The sequence below is a fragment of the Lepisosteus platostomus genome, chromosome 8 (genome assembly GCF_059453375.1).
Source record: "Lepisosteus platostomus isolate fLepPlt1 chromosome 8, fLepPlt1.hap1, whole genome shotgun sequence".
Lineage (NCBI taxonomy): Eukaryota > Metazoa > Chordata > Actinopteri > Semionotiformes > Lepisosteidae > Lepisosteus > Lepisosteus platostomus.
The window spans coordinates 7,574,977-7,598,943 of record NC_142618.1 but is presented as its reverse complement, the minus strand read 5'-3'; the positions used below and the strand labels follow the sequence as shown (position 1 = coordinate 7,598,943).

At 37.8% G+C, this 23,967-nt stretch overlaps 1 protein-coding gene across 5 annotated transcripts in view; it reads right to left on the bottom strand.

Annotated features, from left to right (window-relative positions):
• Positions 1 to 23,967, bottom strand: part of eya1 (EYA transcriptional coactivator and phosphatase 1) — a 115,705-nt gene that overhangs the window by 83,517 nt on the left and 8,221 nt on the right. The window lies entirely within an intron of this gene.

Sequence of the window (23,967 nt, the reverse complement as noted above, 5' to 3'; positions counted from 1 at the left end):
GGCTTCGAATTCTAAGGCGCCTCAAGCAATGACTAGTAAGCCTCGTTTAAACTCTTTCTGGTCCAGTGTGGATTTAAGGGCAGCACACTGATTGTCACGACTACACCAATTTCATTAACCTTGTCTTGCTAAAAACAAAAATACTGTATGTCATGGAAATGTAAATCCAAGTGTTTGTTCTATATCAATTCAATGCTAAAAACCATGGTATTAAGGTTCACTGTTCTTCCAGCAAGCTGCATTAATAAAGTTTATTTCCTTGTGGGCACTGCAGTGATCTCAGGAGAAAGGAATGTACGGAAAAATGGTAAAACAGAAAATTTAGCATGTTAAGAAAACAATGTTCATTTTACGGTAAACAGGATCCTGCCAAAAACGAACATTGATAGGAATGTTATTTTAAATTTAGAAGTCCACCATGAACCACAGCACAGTATAAAGAAGACATAATCTGCTTTTCTGATTAATTATGATACTGATTTGTAGTATAATCGTCATACAGAAGGATAAACAGTCATATTAGCTTCAATACAATAATTAATGTAAATTGTTCTTGTTGCATTTCATGAATCCCAGGGAGCAACACAGGCGTCTGAATGAGCAAAGACTGCCATTGTCGCTTTCAGGTTATTCTCTAATTAACCTTCTAATTCAATGTGTTTGATTAGGGGCTTAAAATTATTTAGCTTTTGCTGGAGGTTTTTCAGTGTAAAAGGATCTTGGAAAGACAGCAATTAAGAGAAGTGTCACATTTTAGACCCATGACTGTCACTGGATGAAACCAGGAAGCTAAAACCCTAAAGTACTGGCTTTCGTTTTGACAGCTAACTAAAGGTTAAAAAGATAACTTTCATGCTAAAACATATTGCAAGCTACTGTAAAAACACTAGAACAATATTTTATCAGCCACTAAATTAAATCTCTCAGTTGTTCATTTCAGGTCCTGTAATTTTTCTTTTTCAGTCAGACCTACAGCAGCATGCAAACAGTTTATATAATCAGAGCTTTACAAATAGCAATCCAGCTTACGGGAAATGATGCAACGACCTGCTGGAGGAAAAAAAATGAAAAGCAATTAACAATCCCCATCTTAATTATTATGTACAGTATGTCACTGATGGATAACGTAAATGCAGCATGCTCCAAAACACACATCTTCTGTTTTCATAGGGGTTACATTTCCTTAATCTTAAACATCGTTGGATTTTCAATTAAACGGATCTCACATCAAGACGGTACTTTATTTCCATTTTGTTCCGGAGATTCCTCAGTAAGCACCTGACAAGATATGGTGTATGCCCACACACTCGCTTACAGTACAAATGCTTGGTACCCTTAAGGCAAACTGATTTTCTCCTGAAGTTCTTTCTGTACTATGGCAACAAACACTTTATCTTCTTAGGGCTCTTGAATTCTAGAAATTCATCATAAATTACAAAGCAAAAAAAAAAAACACGAAAACATTTTAGCACCAAATGTTTGGTACACAAAGCCATTTACACAAAGAACAGAAACTGGTTGTCTAATATTAGTAGGCTAAGAGAGGACATATTTATATGTAATTCACTGCTTTTGCTTGGCTTAATATATTACTAAAAATAACTCAATTTTCAATTTTCCACATAATTAAAATGGAATTTTTGAAGAGCTCACTAATGAAAATTAATTAAGTTAATGAAAATTAAATTGTGGAGATCATGAATGCAGAATATAACAGTGTTATTATTTTAAAAAAATGATATATTAAATTAAATTAATTCTATATTAAAAAGCCAGTAAAATGCAGGTTTACCTTCAGTTCAGAAAAATACCTGTTCAAATATTTTTTGTCTGTGGTTGCTTTGGGTATTATGAAAACTAGTATTTGTACTAACTTTAGAACAGCAATAAGTAAATATCTCATAAAAGGGAAATGTACAACAGCCAATGTTATTTCAGCTGTGCAAAATGCACAGTGGTATGGACTACTGGAAAGGGACTGTGTTAGCATTGTAATGCTCCTTGTACAAAAGCAAACAAAAAACTTTCAAAACAATGTGTCTGTAGTAATTTCATGCATGACATTAACAAAAGAGTAACTATAAAACAATAAGAAAATTAAGCAATATGTCTTTAATATGGTCTGGCCATTACCCAATATTTTACAAGCTTGCTATTAATGGTGTAAATGATAAGACTGTTGGTCGTACATCATTTATTTAATCTGAAAACAATTGTCCTTTTTTTTTTATAAACACATCGATCCAAAATTATGTGTGCTTACAGGTCTTAAAGGAGCTAAGAAAAAGATTACTTTAATTGAAAGAACACACGGTGACAAAAATAACTGCTCTCTTATAGAACGAGACCCACTGGTGCCTTTTGCTGTCTGTTGGCAAGAACTAAATATATTTTCTGCATTCTGAATGGCATTCCAGTCCAAAGCATATGTGCCAGTAGTTAACAGTGTAAGTGAATAAATAGCTCTTAGCAAAGCATTTTTGAGTTTTAGACATGTACGTGCATTTGAAAAGGAAAACAAAGATCAAGTGCATTCTTGAACTATCGCAGGGATCCAGGCAAATATTTTGTTTAGACCACAACCAACCCAGACCAGTTGCATTAGGAGGATATTCACACATATTGACAAACTAAGAAAGTGCCTGGCAAGGCAATAAATGTCTCGGGGTCTAACACTGAGCCAAAATTATGTCACTTGCACCTGTTCTTGAAAACATTATTAGCTTTAAGTAGTAACGGCAGGTTTCCAGGATGCGAACTTGTGAACTGTTGCCCCTTTTGCCTCATTTTGAATAAGGAGCAGCACAAATATGACGACAGCCACACACAGCGTTGTCAGGAATGTAAAACACACCTACAGTGTGAAACGCCTCCAGGGCTTTCAGTGTGGTGGCTGTTGTCAGACCACATGCATGCATCGTAATTGGGTCACTCAGTGCAGAATGCTAGCAGAAAACAAATGCACCCACTTAACAGTCATGTACAGTACCAAAGGTCTTAAAATGCAATTTCATAACTGGCATTCAATCAGTTTTAAAATCACCCATTGCCTTTGCAAAACGTCATGCTCTGTGGACAGTTTTGAATGATTTTGAAATATATGAATACAGCTGCCTAAATCACTTACCTTCACTGCAAAAATGTACATGTATGATCAAAATTATAGTAATGGTCTGCTGAAACCCCCAGTGTTGATTTCCAGCACGCCTGCAAGAATTTCTACATTTCTTGTGCAAAGCTACCGCTTCCTTCCAGCAGGGATGGATTGGATCTGGCGTTGTGACCGGGGTTTGAACAGAACAGCTGATACAGACACGTTTCTAAATCCGGCTTTCAAAAATGACAATAATCTGCAGATTTGCAAACAGCGTTTTAAGACAGGCTGCAATCATGATATTTAAGTAAAACTGTGTTAGTCGGTGATAGTAAGATCCTTCGCAAAGAGAAAATTATGTACTTAGAGCCTACAATACTAAATTAAAAACTAAGCATAATGCTACTAAATTTAGAATACTGAAAGATGATAAAAAATAATAATATATAACCAGTACAGAGAATACAAGTTCATGGAGTTGTTCCAGGCCTATATTGTAAATTCTGTGTTTTAGGTATGAAAGCAAGAAACACTTCAAAAGAAAAAGAACAAACCTATCCCACTAGCAATGACACAATAAGATGTCCTGTAAAGGCATTCTTCGCTGGCATTTAATATTAATGACAGCGCAACTGAAGAAGTGACACCCTTACGCTACTGTACTTTGTATGGCAATGCTGACGTTCCCCAACATACTTCTTTTTCACACAGAGATTTTCAACTCTTTACCGAAGTCAATCAAATTCTTCTCTGTTTTGAATGTCTACGTCTACGTCTACGATCTACGATGTCTGCGATCAGTTTTAAAAATGACTTTGTTGACAGAAATGAATAAAAAAATGGTCAACAGAACCTAACCAGCGCTTTGTCTGTCGCTCGTAGCTCTGGTCACCGAAGGATATCCTTGGAAAGTGACGCGATAAAAAAGGCCTTGCATTCGTCACCGCTGGCAAATGTTTGTTTATACCATAATCACATTTGAAAGGATTTAATCAAGGCCACATACGGCAGCTGTTTTAAGTTCTCTACAGGAACATAATTTAGAAACATGCTTTCTAATTGAAATCAGTGGACGAAACATGCCCAGCCTGGTCTCGTTTATCTTACGCTGAGTAAAGGTTAGCAACAAAATGAAACATGTTTTGTATTTTCCAATTATTCATCATTTATACTTGCTGACGATGAATAAGTCAAACAGCTAGAATGTGCAATTCTGAAATGCTGATACATTTCTTCCATTAAGCAAAGTTAAATAATTATATGAACATAACGTCTAAACCTTCAGTGGATTATTTCAGCCAACCCTACAGAATGAATCATGGTACAAATACAGGGGTCCAATTGAACAGGTGTAACCCGTTTACCTTCCTAGACATTTCTCTCCTTTATGTTATCTGCTTTTGAAGGGAAGTTTAAATAGTCATATTTATGTAAATGAGCTTCACTGGTAACACTATGCTGAAGCTGAAACAATAGTGTTTTGTGAAAAGTCAATCCATTTTGTCAGTGAGGAGGTGAACTGAACAAGTAGATTACAATAAACCTCTACAGTACATGTACTGTATAAGGGCAGTACAGAGGTCTGTTTTAGGCTATGGTCTCCAAACTGCAGTGCTGGGTGTTCAATACCCTGGTACATCCATGTGGAAGCAGACACCAAGTACTAGGGGTATTTCTGCCATGGACCAGCATCCCATCCATGAGGAATCAAGCACTCAGTCTTAAACAGGGACAAACCATTGATGAGTTTCAAGGTTTGAGAACTAACTATACAGTACATTTTTAAGTTACAAAGTTATCCATTGATTGATCCATACCACGCAATGATTTAAGAAATATGAGAAATATGAAAAAGAGTGGATTTAACCTGCATTAGTGAGGTGTAACAATCGTAAGCCCCTCCTCTTAAGGACGCTCCAGCCCTTCCTTGATTGTATTGATTTTTCCCACACCTGATCCTGTTCCAGCCCCCTTCCTATAAAAGCCAGACGCTCCTACCAATCTGGGCTCAGCTTTGGAAGATGGACGCCCGGAAGCCCGCCTACCAGCGAGTCCAGGAGAGGCTCGACGCATTAGGCTTCATCACAGTGTCCTGACCATCGGGGACTGGGAGCGCCTGGCCCCGTTATCCTCTTTTATTTCCCCCGACCCTTCGCCGGATCCCGCTCTGGCTTTTAACTCCTGTCTTGTTCGTCATGGATTGATTACCCGGCTCTGGACTTTTGCTCACTCTTGGATTTTCTTATGGACCCCCTTCGGGCTTGTTTGCCTGGACCACACCCCCCCGAGCACCGGCACACCTTGGACACGCCCCCCCGTTCTTTCAGCCCCGATCCTAGTCTTTATTCCCTATGTTGTCTCACTCCCCTCCGGATTCTGCTGTCTCCATAGGGTCCTGAAAGACGCTTCGTGACGTGAGGGCTGGAGCACATATTGTTCTTCTGAACTACAATGTGTCCACGGTGTTGCCAAGTCCGGCATCTTGGTCAATTTTAATTATACAGCATTCAAAGAGATAATTCTTTGCCAATTCATTTCCAGTGTGTTTTGCAAGCTTTTTAACTTTCTTTAATCCTTAATGAAAGTAAGCATTTGCAGGGATGATGACATAAGCAATACAAATCAAATGCACTGCATTTCACTGTTATTAATGCAGCCTGCATCATTAGGCACTCGCTATTTGAGACAGGGCCTTCCTTCTTATCCACTGAGCAGAAATTCATACCAGGCCCACTTCCAACCAGGAGGTATCCCTATCCTCACAATCCCAATACACAGGTGTCACAACGCCTCAGCTGTTTTTTGAGTTTTATTTTTTGTCTCCACCATTATTTCCCATAGTGAATTTTTGCTTTTCTGAAACTAAATGTTAATATTTATTTTTGATGGCAATATTTCATTATGGCAGAATGGCCTGTCCTTTTTTATTAGAACAGTATTTCATAATTAACCATTACCTGACACATTCATTTCTCCATCAAACTTTTAAATCGATTTCACTGGAATTGCTACACCAGCATCATTTGGAGGCTCAAAGTGAAACACGTCTTAATTTATCAGACAAAAGGCCCCAAAACATGTACATTTTCTGATTTTGAACCACCACTGAGCTTCAACATGAACAGCATGTTAAAAATTTGTCTCGCACATATAGCATACAGTTCTTCTCGTAACAATTGTATGTTGATATGAATGTGCAACCATATATTATTATATTTTGTTACTATTGATTTTTAATAAGATGATTAAAACTCACCTTCAGCACTGCAAGTTTAAGATGAGGAGAAAACATATAAGAAAGATTATAGAGAAGAGGAGGCCATTAAAACATGTAGACTGTTTTAATAAAAGTTTTGTGAGCTCCTGAGACAAGCAAAACACACTGATACCAAGCCTTAGAACTCAGAAGCATACTGTATGAAGGGTTACTGTACAAATGAGAGGGAATCATGCCCCTACAGTCTGTCTGGATGCTGTTAGCACACTGATCTGAGAATCTCATCCGGGAGCTTCTTAAAAGAAGTGAGGGTTCTGGCTTGAAAACATGGCTGGGTATCTTGTGCCATGCTCTCACTTTTTTTTAAGGATCTTTACCACAAGCAAGCTGAACATCCCAATAAACCATATTGTACGCTCTTTAACAGCTACGGAAAAACCAAGATTACAAATGTGACGAAGGCGTTCGGCTCATCTAGCCAGCCCATTGGTATGAACAGAGGTAGTTAACTGAACCACATATTACACCCAGCTGTTTTGTGAAAGACACCAGCGTATCGGCTCCAGCAACATGGCTGGGCAGCTTGTTCCACACCCCCACCACCCTTTTTATATCACTTACATTTATAGATACGCTGCATTCCACCGAGGGAAATCCCACCGCGCAAGAAGGCAGATGTGGACTGGTGCTGACTCAATAAAATGTTTAATGAAGTTTTATAGTTTAACTGCACTATTATTCTAAGATTTTTAAAAATTTCTACAGCACTTCCTGTAATGAAAGATGGGGCCAAGATCCACAACAGAAACAGGAATCACGCATACGACGTTTATAATCCTACAAATGATTCAATGAGCTGAGAGATATTGTGTAACACAGGCATTTTCTCGAATGGACAGTAGCAAAATGGCAAAATCCAGTTCAGAGTAGTTAACATGCTGAATATATACAGTACAATGTATACTGTAGCTTAGCTTTAAGGAGCATTTCGTAAAAGAATGCACATAAACTGTATGTTTCATTTCCCCATTTAAAGTACTTTTTCAAAGCACAGAGTGAACTAAATAAAAACAGTTCAATACAAATCTTATCCTCCACAGCTCCAGTTCACTCTGCGGTTTTGTGCCTGGTATTTTCTCTCAGGTATTATTTTCACGCATAAATACGGATGAGAGTCTCCCTCATCACTAGAATCAAGCTGCCCCCTGCTCAAAACCCCACCTGCAAAGCACAATGTACAAAGAAGAAAAAAACAGCAAAATACTCACTCCAGATACAAGTACAGTACAAAACTATTGTTTAAAATAAACATCTGACATTTTAGTTAAGTAACCTGACCATCATCAGAGATCATTACTTTCACGCATTTCATTAAAAACCCAGACAGAGGCACAGGAGTAGCTCCACTGATTGCGACTCATTCAGACCATGGTAATCTGAACATGCCTATGAAAAAAGTGAGTACACCAAGTGAACTTGGATAAGTGCAGTCAGTCAGTTTCCATTCTAACAGTAAAACAAATACTGTAAAAAATAAAACAAGAGAGCTGACCTCAAAGATAGTGAGGTATGCAATTGTCCCATATGGGTGCAGATTTTGCAGAATGCGGTAGACCTACATAGATACAGTAATCTAATTTACAGTATAGCCTATTGTGTACAAAACTCTAATACATAAACTGTGATCATAAAGTACACATTATATTAAGATAAGGTCCTCTGAAATCCTTTGAAAAATAAATGCATACACTTACTGTATATCTCTACAGAGCGAGATAAAATGCAAAAGACTATTCAGGGTCAGTATATCTTCACATTTCAATCAGAGAGGCTATGATTTTTAAGACAAACATCCCACTTCAGTGCTGACACTACAGTTAAGAGTGTTGAGAACGAGTGTTGTGGTGTTTGATAAAATAACTTCATGGAACTGAGGGGGGTGCTGACAGCGGAGATCAGTAAAAAGAGAGTAATTCCAGAGGTCACAGACGGATAGTGTTGACAGGGAGAAAAACGATGTGATCCAAACAAGAAGCTGATAAGCCTCAAATACACAGTCGAAATACATCAGCATTGTTACTGCAAACGAGATGCTTGTACCCATGATGAATCATTGCCAAGGGAACCCTAGCAGGGGGCAGTATTTAGTCTGATTGGGAAACCACACTTTAACCCACACATATTAAGGAAGTCCTTATCTATAGGATGCACTGGTTTTTCGATGAGTCAAACACAAAAGGCAAAAGGTTTGTGTGTAGTTTTTGTAGAATGTGGACTATCAGGTGACTTTTTTTGATCAGATACCCAGCCAATCTGCAAATCTAAATGGTGATTTTTAAGGCTTGACTGTCGGGCAGTTACTTCTGTAACACAACTCGGATTCGGATCGGTGTCTGGTCCACAGAGCTCAACCCACGCAGCAGACAAGCATACTTGCTAAATGCCCCACTTGGGAGCGCCTGTAGTCTGTTCATTGTTCCACTGCCTTCTTCCAAGAGAAGGCGGCGCATTTCCACGGTGGCTGAGCTGTAACTCAGCTGTGCCTCCAACAGCTTAGTGTCATCTCTATGGACAGACAGGTCTGGATTAGGCACGTCTGCAAGGGCAGCAGCAACTTCAAGCAAGAGAAGTTAAGACATAGAACAAGTAACCTTCCGGACTGAAAGACAATTGATTGCTGCTGGAAGAGTTGTTAGTGGGGCCAGCAGGGGGCGCTCACCCTGCGGTCTGTGTGGGTCCTACTGCCCCAGTATAGTGACGGGGACACTATACTGTAAACATGCACCGTCCTTCGGATGAGACAGAAAACCGAGGTCAAGACTCTCTGTGGTCATTAAAAATCCCAGGGCGTTTCTTGAAAAGAGTAGAGGTGTAAGACCAGCGTCCTGGCCAAATTTCCCATTGGCCCTTACCAATCATGGCCTCCTAATAATCCCCATCTATGAATTGGCTTAATTACTCTGCTTTCCTTCCCACTGATAGCTGATGTGTGGTGAGCATTCTGGCGCACTATGGCTGCTGTCACATCATCCAGGTGGGGCTGGACACTGGTGGTGGTGGTGGAGGGGATCCCCATTACCTGTAAAGCACTTTGAATGGAGTGTCCAGAAAAGCGCTATATAAGTGTAAGCAATTATTATTATTAATTACTTATTCTTTTGTACATCACATTACAGTAGTCTTTACAGTGACTAGTGAGCAGGAAGGGCCGCATCATGTTGAAATTTGTGGAAACTTGAATGCAAGTTTGCAACACCAGTGGCGACTACAGTACTTTTGAAACATTCACGATTTCATGCTTAATTTGAAATTTGTCAGTAACGTCAATGAATTTATTCTGTTGCTACGATTTATAAACCGGTCTGAGAAATCGGGACTGCAGTGTCCTTTTAATATCTGCTTAACCAGGAAGAAGACATACATTTAAAATGATGACACCTATTTCATTGCTAGGTTCAAATGCCAAACACATCTCAAACCTTATGCCCTACAAAATATTAAATGCAAAAAGGAAACTGGCCTTCATAATAAAAGTAGAAAATATCATCTAAAAGTAATAACGAACATTTCCAATAGGAAAACAATCATTTGTATGGTCTTGACATGTAAGTGGAGTTGATACAGTGCTCTAGGGAACTGCCAGGTAGCTATACCCAGCTGTAAATTACAAGTGAAGCCCTTCAAACTGCAGTAACTACTTAATTTGTAACTGAGGTAATCCCCTGCTCATTTCATCCCACCACCTGCAAGCTATACTTTATATAATCGGCAGTCCTAATTGCCCTTCCTCAGCTTATTACTGTAAACCGCTAGAACTGTGCTAACACTATTGTCAAGCACTTAATCACAGTCGCCAGATTTATTTTTCTTGGCACAGTCCAAGGAGTCATGGCTGCAAACCTGTGAGTGGTTAATTCACAAAATTGTCTTTTATGCCTAAAAAAGGAATTAAAACCTTTGTGAAGGAAAAAAAAAGGACTCAAGAGTTCTGTTGGCATATAGATGGAAATCTTTGGAATACCATAATATTAATAGTACAATAACTATAAACATTACGTTGTTATTACGTTTTAGAGACAAATCACTTACCATCTTGTTGCACAGTTCAGAATTTGGAAATCAATATCTGTGGCTCTCTGGCTCAAGACTGATCTAGCAGTAGCCTGCTGCTGATATACAGTACAGGACAGCCTTCCTCCTCAAATCAAGTTATTGCTGCTTAAATTGCTCCTACTGTAAATAAATCAAGATGGAAAAATGCACTGTGATGAGCAGTAGACAGGCTTGGATTCAAACTGTAAATATCATAGGACTGTACATATCATAAATATCATAGGATGATAGGTGACCATAAGGTGCTCTTTTTTAAACCTCCTGTGCATGGCTGTCTAAATTGCAAACAGTGCCAAACTTTCATTGGAGGACGGTGTAGACAGTGTAGACAGTGGAGGGCTACTGCACACCAGTACCGAACCGTGCTTGCTAACAGGGAGGATAAAAAAACAACCACTGTTTAACCTGCCAGTGCTGTGCCTGGTTACTTGAATCTCACAACTACGATAACGAAGAAATTGCAACACCATACTATTTATACGTGGGCACAATTTATATGTTATGTTTCTTAATGAAAACAAGTTAATAATCAATCAGAAAGTGCTGGACACTGTAACAGTTCAGTAGAGGGGATGTTGCCTCTGTGGAGATGTTAGAAATGTACTGTAATTGCAGGCTGAGTCATAGGTTATAAAAAGCTGTCATTGGGGACAACTTACCTACAGCAACTCATGACAGCAGAGCATTGAATTATTTATTGTTATCGAAACTACATAGCTCATTAGTCTATGCATTTCTGTTTTTTTTATAAATCGCAAGATAGATTATGAATAGTTCTTATTAACTCATTAAAAAAAACATGAGACAAAAGAATGCGATTTTCATCAAAACTGATTGAATGATAACATTAACAGATCATGTTTAAAGATTTTCAAAGTCAATAAAGAATGTTTGGCCCTCGAAAGTTATTCATACCTTACAAAATCTAAGAAAATAAACAGTAAGCAGGGAACCAGGGAACAGTTCCATAACATATGTAACATCTTTTTCATCGACGTGCTCTAAGCTCACCTTTGTTTGAAGATATATTTTATCAGTTTCTAATTCTTACAAATATTTACAAATACAAATATATGTTCAAGAATCCACACATAAATATGTTCCTTTAAGCAAAGAGCCGCTCCGCATGCATAGCCACCTTTTGAACTCTCCTATCTCTAAACGTCCAACGTACATTGTGAAACAAGCAGAGAGCCATTAATTCTGTCATCTTCTATTAAGGAACACATATATACTGTGATTCGGATGGCATGTTCTAATGCCATAAAATCCAATTTGTTTCACCTCTACCAAGTTAATGGCCTCACCTCAAAGCTGTAAGCGCCCAAGCTCTAATCTGCCTTTTTGAAGGGTTGCAGAACAACCTCTGGGAATTAATTTCTGACAGAGAAAGCAAGCAGCACTTGGTTTAGTTGGTTGTGTTTAACATTCCCTCTCTTCTTCCCAACATAGCTTGGTAATACAGACGTATAAAAGCAAACTATTTCAAGAGCAATAGCTTAATACTTATACAACAAAAATAAAAACGTGACAAAAAAGCAAACAGTCATAACCCAATAAAGTAGAGGCCTTAAAGGCATTAATAATTTATCTTTCAGTAAATCTCATTTCCTGATGATGCACTTTATTCAATTTATTCTAATCAGCATGCGTTTTGAAGCATAACAATTTTTCATATTTAATTAAATTATCACACTGTTTCTACATAAAGCACAGAAACTTAAGATTTCATATAGGAAAACTGCTATTTTAGCAGGCCTCTTAATCCATGGTAGAAAATTTCACTTTCAAATTGATTCTAATTGCAGTTGATATTTACTGAGACCTGCAATCCATCAGGAAAATTAATATTACTTAAAACCGAAATAATTGCATTAACAGCCCATATAATAAATGTTTGATACAAATATGAGAAATATTTGAATCACTAACAAAGCCTCACTGACACTGGCACATTTTCCCACATGTTTTTTGTAAAAAAAAAACTTGCACATAATTCAGATAAAACTTAACTACTATTTAGGTTGGCTAATTAGATAAAAGTTCAGAGAAAAAAACAAAACCTTCTGCTGGAAATTTCACCTACTGTAGGCTGAAACAACAGCTTGCCATACCTTTCATTATACAGGAGTTTGGGAATTGATAGCAACACTTGTTTATCATATACCTACTGTAACACAGAACATGAAACTGAATTAATAAAACTCCAATCCAAAATAAATATCTGTGAAACTGTTTCAGAGTGACAGTGAGCTCAAAGAAATCTTTACTCTGCTCGGGACACAACTTCGATGATGGACTTCCATTGCTTGGCTGAACTTTATGTTTTCAAGGAAAAAAAGGGCCAGTGTGTTTAGGTTTAGGCAGATAAATCTTCCAATATTTGAGTATTTAAAATTCTTTGAAAAATGTGTGTATGTAAGGATTTCTAAATTTGAAACAAAGCTTATTTTTAAATATTTCCCAGTGTGATGGAGCTACGGTACATTGAGAAGACATACAACCATGTACTGTATGGCTGCTGTCCAGCAGAGCAACTGGTACATTCAGCACACTGTGAGCAGTTTGAATTCCATTAAAACTATTTTAATATGTTCTTTAGTAAGATTCGTTAATTGCATTTTCTAATTAACACAGTTTAAGAAATCTGACACACTGTATCCATATGTCTCCATAAAAACAAAAGCAACAAAGAATGAAAAAAGCAATGAAAAACCAAACAGGATGTGCACTGCTAATATATCCAACACATATACTAAAGTGAAATTATTTTCTCCCCTTTGTTTAAAATACAAATACCTTTCATTTTACTGCACCAGTTACTAAGAAAACCGCAAAGCTATTCGGCAAACTGCAGTTTATGAACAATGAATTTAAAATCCAGCAACAATGAATCCATTCAATGAGCAATGTGCCACTACTAAACTCAATTTAAAGGAAACACAACACACACTTGAGGCCTGTTCCTTCTGTGCCACCAACATCACTGGTATTCAACATCACAATTAAGAACAAAGCGATAAAAAACACCAGCACTCATTCTGCTTTACTTCACTGCCCTTCACACTGGATTTCTAGGATACAAAAACAGAGCAGAAGAAGTTTATGAAAACAAGGCAAAAAAAAAACAGTTCTGCAGTTATACTTCAATTAGGCTATACATCAGATAAAACCTATAAATGAAACAATACGACATTCCACACACTAACATCTCCCGTAAAGAAATTTGCAGTATACTTCAGATTGAACACAAGACAACACAAACAGTAAAATAAAGGATTTCCGGCTTTGCCTACCATAAAAGAACATGGTGTGGAGACAAAGAAAAATCATATTTTGCAGTAAGAAACCTTTATGGTTCGAATTCTTCATTCCACTGCTCTGTGCATTGTACTGTTCCCCTAAAAAATAAAAATGTTTTTTTTTGTCTTTAACTCTTTTAGGGTCAGTGCGGTGCGTTGTTTTTTTCTGACTGCTAAGTCATTGTAAATCAGCCCAGGCAATTATTCTTTGTTTTCCACCCAATATCTGAAAATGGTAGAAAAAAATAGGAAAGGAAAAAAATCCCATGGGTCAATGAAAATTACCCTTTCATTCCAGCCGCCTGTTTCAAGTCAGTCAAAACATTCCAGACTTCAAAAGGAGGCTTTTCCTACTTAGGCCATTTCAGTGTCCCTGGTCGGCTGGCCTGGGAGGGCTTGGTTATTTGGATAAATTAATTTCTGGAGTCTGCCTGGCTTGCAAAACCCCTCAGTGTCTGACAGCAAATTAGTCATATTGACGATTCACAAAATCCCCAAAAACATTGGAAATAAAACTTAAAAAAAGCTTTATTAAAAATGAATGGAGGCGTTCTTTTTGGAAAACTCAGATTTCCTCCATCACGTGGACAAGATTGGGATTTTTTCGAATATAAGTTGCATGCTAGGTACTTCACAAAAAATGCTGTTGTATTCTCCAAATAATACACATCAGGGGCTCCAGCGCACATCTGTACAGCAAACAGGAGATACCCATACATGGTCCCATTTTTGGCTTTAAGACCAACCCTTAATAAATAATTAGAGAAACAAAATCTTCTGAGACACCAGAATACACAATTATTCAAAACTAAAGTCCTGTTTCAGAGAACTGCGTTAAACTATGAGAACAGAATTGAAATAGAATGAGTGTCAAAATATTTCTCAAACTCCTGTTCCCAATTTTTCTCGCTTGTGCAACACATTTACATAATCATTCTTTTACCCTGAATAAAACCAAAGTTAAAATACAAAAATATTAAAATGATATAAGGAATCTGTGGTTACAAGTAAGAAAAGGCACATTAGTACTGAAAGGTCTAGATAAAACCAATTTTTCTTGCCATTGTCATACCTAAAGAGAAAACTAATTTACATCACATTTCATATAATGATGAACGAAGTGCTCTCTATGGTTTAAATGGATTTTTGAAAATGCACAAACTCTGAAAAGTACAAAACGTAAACGGGCACAATTCAGATACAGCATCCCATTTTCTTATACAGGGCAGAACTTTGAAAGCCCCAGGATGTCAGGCAGTTAAACTCCAGAAAACAGGAGGTTCCAGCTACTCTGCAGTTCTCAATGGACGGTTTATAACTCCTTAGTGAAACCTATGCAAAAGAATAAAGATGTGAGCCAAAAGCAACAAACAAGGCTCTTCGAGCAGAACAATGGTCCGGAATACTTAGCTGGATATAAAATAAACGTTTGTCTCATGATTTTTTTTGCTGTGAGGAACTCAGCAAGTTCAACACTTTCAGGCATTTAAGTACGGCTTCACAGCTGCTTTATTTTCCTTTAAACTGGTAGTTCAGTCCAGAGAAAATGTACAACCCTAACCCTAATGCAGTTGTAGGTGTGTTAGAAATCACTTAGAAATAGTGCTGCTAAATGAATCCGTAAAGTATACGCAATCATCAAATCATTGTGTGTGTTTATAAACAATAAAACGGTCACCAGGTTCAATATTATTCCTGGCTGTATAATGTTATCCTGGCACTGAAATGCTAAGTCCAAAGGAATATCATGGAAACAATAAAACTCTATATCAACAGAAGCATTCACACTACAGTAACACTTGATGCATCCACCTTTGACTTCTACTACAGTGCACAGTTTTGTTTAGCTTTAGGTGAACTGTTTTTGCCACACAAACCACTTAGAATGAACTCAAAATGGCAGCTTTTCTAACAACAACAGCTTCTCTAAGATCCTCCATCTTGCATAGTTTTCAGCAGAATGGAACTCAGGTGATTCTAGTGGCTTTTGTGATCCTGTTACTTTATAGCAGCTATGTACTGTAGCTACTGAGTAAGCTGCAGTTTTGGTTACGCCTCCAATCACAGCCAGGTCTCATTTGCCGAAGAGTGAAAGCAGGTCCACGCCATGATGGACCTGCTTTCTATGTTAGTAACTAAAACTATGTTAGCAATACAAATCTTATTTACGTAATGCACTGAATTGTTGATAGTCGTCTTCATTGTGCACGGTAGGTTTCTCCTTTTTCTCCTCATGTGAGTGTCTGTCAATGCTTAGGGAACATTTCCATTTCTCAAGCACCAGGTCAAACAGTATGATGACGCAAATTAACTTAGAAGGGCTGTCTGTACAGATTTTGGAATATTGTATGCCTGTACTGCAGTTTGGTGATTTTTTGTGACTTATGCCATTGCCTAGGTTCAGTGATATGCTATTTATTCACTCATCACTAGCGTGATCTCTTATGAGCTCCAGATTTCTTAAATTTTAGGTTCATTTTACAGCACGTTCCTGGACGACAGTCTTGTGGCTTTGTTTTTTAGAAGAACAATGCATTTTCCCGATCTTACTGATGACTTATGTGGTCCCTAGATTTTGCTTAGATTCAGTTTGCACCTCCTGTTATAAACTAATTTTTGAGCGCATTGTGGATTTAACTCTGAGTACGTTAAACCTTTAATAATGTTTCTTTATTAGCCCTATACAATTTCTTGCATTAGGAATTCGTCTTTTCACATACCCCAGCTTTTCTCCATGGAGACACAGACGCATAGAAAGGGAGAGAAGCTTGGGGTCAGAGAGCAGGGTCTGCCATTGTACGGCACCCCTGGAGCAGCTGGGATTAAGGGCCTTGCTCAGGGACCCAACGGAGTAGGATTCCTCTGCCGGCCACAGGATTTGAACCGGCAACCTTCCAGTCACAGGCGCAGATCCTTAGCCAAAGAGCCACTGCTCCGCCCTAAAGTGCAGTGGGATTGGCTCTCATTTAGGCTTTGTACCACAGTGAAATTAATTAGGCTGTTATCCACAGAATCTTTCTGGTGTAGTTGTACAATTTGTAGATGTACTTTTAAATACTATAAATAAAAATCGATTGTATCACCCACAGCATTACCCATGTATTATGAGTCCTGTGTTTAGAAACAGCCCCACGGTTACATCAGAACAACTACTTATGTTGTTCTAATGTTGTGCACGTATGTTCTATTTATGTTGTGTAGTCCAGACTCTTCCAGACACTCACACAACTTCAGTGGTTTTAAGGGTACACATTGTAAATTTGATGAGCGGAAAGACCACCATGTACCTGAAGGCATATAGACATATCGACATCAGCGGTCAAGGGTTTCTTACAGCAGATCGCACAAACCGCCTTCCTCTTGGATGATGTCTACAAGTCGCTGTCAGCGCAGGACAGTGATGTGATTTGCAGTCTCTCTGAAAGCCAGGCTGGCAGGTTCAGGACATTTTGTTTTTGAAGTTGTTACAGCAGGGCAGAGCAGAAAAACGAATTACAGGACCTCCTCAGAGTTGAGCTCTTCGACTGTGGGTTCGAGCCTGGGTCATTTCATTAGCCGACCAGGACTAGATCGCCCGAGCTGCAGAACACAACAGGTTTAGTGTTACCAGGGGTACGGTGGGATTGGTGAGCCATAGCTCTCTGGACTCCCACTGACGGTGCTGTCAGAGAAGGACGTGTCTCGTCCATCAGTGGTAAACCTCTGGGACAGGGCTGCATTACCTGCGACATGTTAAACGTCAAGCCTCAAAGGGGGGCGGATCAGAGGAGTCTACCGGCGTTTCCTCATTCTCCGCTGTGTGCCGTCACAGATTCAGGGCGTTCCTAGCTACAAGCTGACTCACGAAAAAGACCACAGCTGACTGTTCCAAACTGGATGGGTGTAATACAAACAACTGGCGATTTTGAAAATTAAAAAAGGAACATAGACCGCTCTGTTACGATAGCTTGGCCCCATGTTAATTAGCAGGATTTAATGGATTAACAGGTTGATAGCCAATTTAAACTTCCACACAATCAAATTTAGATTCACTTGTGCAATCGCCAACAGATTTTGAGAGCTCCACTGTGCTCCTCCAATATAATGGCCTGCTTTATTCTCAAGTGCAACCAAACTCTTCCAGTTCTAACTACAGCACAGTTCTGTACATGTGTGCCCCATTCTTGGACTGAAACGTATTGATTTACTGCTGACGAAAAGAAAACCTGCTTCGCTAAACAGGGATCGCAACAGGTAATACAGACATCATCCGACAATTACAGAAAGAAACAGGACCCTCAATTCACTTACAGTGTCGTTTGATATTACAGGCATCCCCCCATTTACGGACAACATATTTACAAATTTAAAACTGACACCAGAAGAAGGCTCCTCAGCACAAAGGTTGTCTCTTTTCTTTTCTGGATGGAATAAATATTTACCTGTTGCTTATTGAAAAATGTATATTTATTTGATGAAATACAAACACACTGTTTTGCTGTAATACTTCATTGTGTAACACAGGTCCGAGCATCCTAGACCTAGATCATCCCCTATGTTAGTATTATAATCCTTATTTGCACTGAATGCACTGAATTATTTTTACATTAATAATTTTTATTAAAGCAAACTGTTACCGTACATGTACTGTTTGTTTCGTAGGTTTTGTTTAATACTTAAATACCCTAACTACTGAAGAACATAAGTGGAAAGAAGTGGAAAGTAGTCTGTTAGGTCAAGTAGGGTTTAAAGGTACATAATTAACATAAGAAGTAACACTGTTGTCACTGTAAAGCTTTTTTACTACACAGAAGTACATTTGAAAATCACTGTGTGAAATTAGTTTTCGATCTACACGTCTTTCCCCTACAAACACTTTTCATGGAACTAATTGTACGTTCGTAAATTCAGGAATCCCTGTAATTAAAAATGTGTTGATTTGCCTTGAAAGTACATGAACGTTTCCGCTGTTTCTTGAAAGAAGCTGGGGCATCAGCTTCGATAATGTGGCAGAGCACCTTGTTCCAAACCCCCACAAGTCCCTCTGTAACAAAAATCAATGTATCTGTATGTACAAATCTCAATGAGTATTGTGCTCACTGACTTTAACTCCTGATAAATAACTATTGAAATGATGATAATAGGTTCGGTAAACTTTTTCCAAACAAATACCACAAACAACCCTCAAAATGTTTTTATTTATAAATTTGGAATAGCTAATTATTTTGCTAATAATTCCCTACCCTATTGGGAATAGGATGTTATTTATGTCAATTTTGTTTTTCACATCTTGGCCTATAGCTACTGTATGAACCCTGTATCAGCATATACTGTACCGACTGTACAGGCACACAATTCACCTATTTTCAAGCCACTGGCCTCTTCACACATCACAGGCAACACAGCCCCATACTGGGGGTTCAGAGCCAACTGGAGGAGATGAGCGTCTCTCACCGAGCACATTACAAGCCTTCAAGCATCCACAAGGCCGTGGGGGTCATTCCCCCCTGACAGCTGACAGCACTCTGGCTGACTAATCTGACTAATCCTACATTCGGTTGTGCTGCATTTTGGGAATCCTGGCCACAGCTGGAGAGCGTGACATGACCCAAGGTCGAACCTGTGGTAATAAAGCCTTTTTAAAGTATGTGAATCTTGAAGATAAAGCAAGATAAAAAAAATTGCTTTCAATAAGACGCCTCTGTCAAAAAAATTAATTTACTGAAAGGTTATGTTAGGAATGAATTCCTGCCAATCGCAATGAGAAGCTGCACGTGAGCTTTACTTATAATTTTCCTTTGCTTCCAAATCCCATTTAGATTACATTAATTAGAGACATACTTATAAAAGTGGGGTATTTATACGGCAATGCTGTACATTTGCGCTGGGAAATAATAACGCAACAGAAACTACTATCATACCAATAAAGAATTAGTTTCTAATCTGTTGCCACAGGCTGTGTCAGGCAGTGAATCTTCATTGAATTTGAATGCTCAGCTCTTGCTGTATCTCAAGAGGCATTTATCTACAGCAGGAGTGTGCAATTATGGGCCCAGAGGACCACAGTGTCTGCCGGTTTTCATTCCAATTCAGCTGTTAATGAGCTAAACCAGCTGGTTATCGGCTCAACTGGACAATTACTAGCTCTTTCTAGTTCTTCGGGTGCTGCCACTTTTAGAGGCTTCAGATACAGTAGATACTACACCCCTCATCTACAGCATAATCTGCCTTGACTGTCGTATGGTCATAATGCGTATGAAGTCACTAATGATACATATGAGGGAATATATTAGTGCCTCTCAGTGAGGTTTATAAGCTGGTTGAGAATCATGGAAAAGACATTAGCACTGTTCAGTCCTTTGCCATGACTTGCTTTGTCATTTAATAGGAGGGCTTTATATTTATAATAGGGAGCACACTAGCAGAGCACACCTATGAGGGCCTCTTCCCATGGAAGATAACTTAGAGGCAGACCAATGTTGGGCTGCTACCCAAGCCGCCGCAGTTACCTCTGACCTTAGCTTTGTCATGAGTGCTGTCCAGCATATACTGTAGAACAGAATGATGAACATGAGCCGATGAAAATCTTATACACCCACTACCTCCTTTGCAACAGTTCTTTCATTAGGTTCTCTTGTTACGCTACTTATTAAATTGTAAATAAGCTCTCTGTTGTTTCACTTCTTTTCCTAGGGTAGCCCTTAATATGGAGTGCTTCTAACTTGCCTTGGCCTCCTGTGGATTTCAGAATATAATTCAAAAGAAACAATTCAAAATTGCAGCTCAGCTTAAGGGACTTGAACCTTTTGCCTCTTGACTACATCAATGAACTGTTAACTCCCTAAAGACCTCCATGCTATTTTTCGATCTTTGGACTCTGGACTTCTTTCAGTTCACAAAATGAGACTCTAAACACTGGGAAGCCAGTGCTTTTTGGTCTGTAGCTATTAAGAACTTTATTTGGAACTTTCAAATCCTGTTTCAAAACTCACTTCTATACTCTAGCTTTTAATTCTGTTTAATTTATTGTATTTCTTTGTGTATACATCTCTTTTAAGTTTTACATTCACTAGATAAAGTAATAATGTTATTACCAGAACTTAAAACTTTGGCAAAATGCTTAATTGTAATGAGACTGTAATTTTCAATGAAATGGTCATGACAGAGCGTAAAAAAAGACATTCTTGAAAGACCGTTATGCTGAGACACTATACAGAACAGATGATGGGGATGATTTTCATTATTAATGCTTTCTTGGAAAGCTGACGAAAAATTCTTTTTGTGTTGCATGTTGGAAATATTCTACCTACCCATGCAAAACCCAAAACGCACACTCTCATGGAAACCACTCTCCAAAAAACTTTCCATAAAGATTATTGTTGGCAGATAATACATTACTCCGGGGAATCTAAAATACTGTAATCTTTCTTTTTGCAACAAAATGATGGAAAATACCATGTTAAATAAAGTAATTAATGTAATCAGCATTTTGGGGGCCATTTAATTTTCTTTACATACAGTATCTTAGCTAACACATCTGTAACATACACTGTTACAGCCTTTGTGTACCATGGGAGTGGATGTTGTTCTATCTGCAAAGGTTGTTTGTCATTCTAACTCATTAACTCAGCACAAGCGCAGAAATAAAACAGCTTCCAAACACAACTGCACAAGGAGAAAGCTTGGGGAAGCAAATGAACATTTCACAGCCCATGAAACACCTGTTGCACAAGCATGTGCACAAAACATACCCTCCCACACCTCTCTCCTCATGTTCGGCTTGGACTTTTCCCTTAATTAAGCATCTTGCTTTTCTTCCTGCATCAACTTGCTTTGAATCAACAACAAGCTATGAAAAAGAACCTTCCAACATATCGTCATTATAAAAAATAGAACAACACAGAATGTGATCCTTTTAAGAATAAGTGTTGTCAGATTGTTTCATTCATTATCTACCTTGCTTTATTTGCTGATTCAACAAATCTAAAAACTCATTTTCCATCTTTAATAAACTATAAAATGCAACATGGTTTTTACTATGCTTCTGAAGTAAACTGCTACAGAATATGTGATCAGTGTACAGTAATTACCTGGAAACCTAACCTGTCACCATTGCCTTTTGCCTATGTTCCAGATGATAATGCAATGGCACATGTTTCATATTCGTCCAAAGATTACTGCTACTGCTGCTATTTGCATTATGTGACATTTTCTATTTAAAACAGTTCATGATGATAGCTGTATCCAACTTGGATAAAGTGTCTTTAAAAGTCACCTCTTAAGCCTAGTCTAAAGCATTAATGTGATTAAAAAGTTTATCATCAATTTGAGATGCATTGTCTACCTGACAAATATATCCTATAGGATAAATAAAAATAAAGACCTGAATTTCAGTTTTGGAAAAATGTTTAAATGTTTTACAATCAATGTAGTGTAGCTCAGACTAAATATACAGAATGGAAAACAATGAGCAAAGCGGAAAAGCTTAAAATATTCCGAACATCTGAGCTGTGTTTTACTTCAACCAGGCTTTATGTTTAAATATAAAAGACCAAAGTTAATCTTAGCCACACTTTATTGCAGTTATGACTGCAATAATGTTCTACTTATCCCTTAATTCATATCCCAGATTTGTCATCCTCTGACTTTTGCTATCCACACAGATTCCAAATAGATTCATTCTGTCCTGTTTGACTTACTCTTCAGACGCAGCTCCAGAATGTCAATTACAAAGAATAAATTATCAAGAACAATTTGTATGAGCTCATCCTTATAAAAATATACTTCAAAAGTAAGAGATTTATACACTAATGAATATTGATAATAAAAGTGTCATTTGTAATGTTTACCATTTGTGGGATTCACATGTGTTTCCCAGGTCTTAGTAATCCACAGCATGTTCTCTATATGACTATCATAAAGCGGGCTTGAGCTATTGAGGTTCAATAGCATAATTAAAAGCTATTAATGTACAGTTAATCTTTTTCTACAATTTCACAAAGCTTTGCTGCTGGCTTCTGTTAAATACTTACATTCATCTTTTGTCAAAAGCACACATACTTTATGCATAAAACATCCCAGCTTTTATCTTCTGAGATTAAATCAAAAGACAACAATTCAATCTTTATTTTATGCTAAAATATAAAAATAATTAAATACATTTTCCGTTTCCTTAATGGAAATCTTAATCTTAATCATTTGATTAGCCGGTTTTTAATTAAACTGAATAGGCAAATGAAAACATCAAAACATACTTGCAAAGCACAGTTTCCACTGATTGCTTAGCATTCCAAAATGAGTACGCCTCATTAAGTAAGCCTCTTCAATTGATTTTGTACTGAAATCAGTTATGGTAACAGAATAAAGAGTGGATCTACAATGAAAATGACACATCTCAAATTCATAGATTTTGTAGAAAAAGGAAAATGTACCTTTAATACTGTTAGGTAACAGATAATACAGTATTATACTGACATGCTACATTGTGATTGGTTATCAGGCAACCAATCCGAAAGAGCCATATCACTCAAGGCCCACATACTGTAAGTACAAACAGTGATACCAATATAGCATTTTATATATAGTATTACCACTATAGTGTTTTATGATACCACTAAAGTGTTTTATGTATGTGGTGAATACTATGTCTACTGGAAAGAACATTTCCTATAACAAAGAGCACACCGCTTTGACATTTTAACTAAAGAGGGCTACTCTATTGAAAGATTGCTACCCACGTTCACATTTCTCCCCTTGCTTTATATAAACCTCACAGGGGATTTTGTGAAACTGGAACTGAGAACAGACGTGATTGAGGAAAAAAACTCAAACTCTCCAAAAGTTATGTCAAGTTCCGCAGAGTAAATACTGCTCATGGTGCATGACAGGTGATGAACCAGTGGCGATCTTGAGGATAACCTTGCAGCAAATACTTGCGTTAAACACTGGCTTAAGAACAGGAAAATACACATGATCACAAAATGATCTCAATGAGTGTGTGGCCACTGTACGTTAATCAAAATTAAAATTACGATAATTCAAAAACAGCAATATTATAGAGAACTCTAAAGTCTAAAATCAATATATCAAAAAAATTGGGAGCAATCTTAATAGTTTTATAAAAATTATTAATTTGATAATAGACTTAATTCTGAGATTACTTTCATTTAGGTTTATTGGCTTTCATGATTGGCATACAGAATGATTTTCCATTCAGGGTTACCTTTGCCAATACTTACAAGATGTGATGTAATTTTATAAAG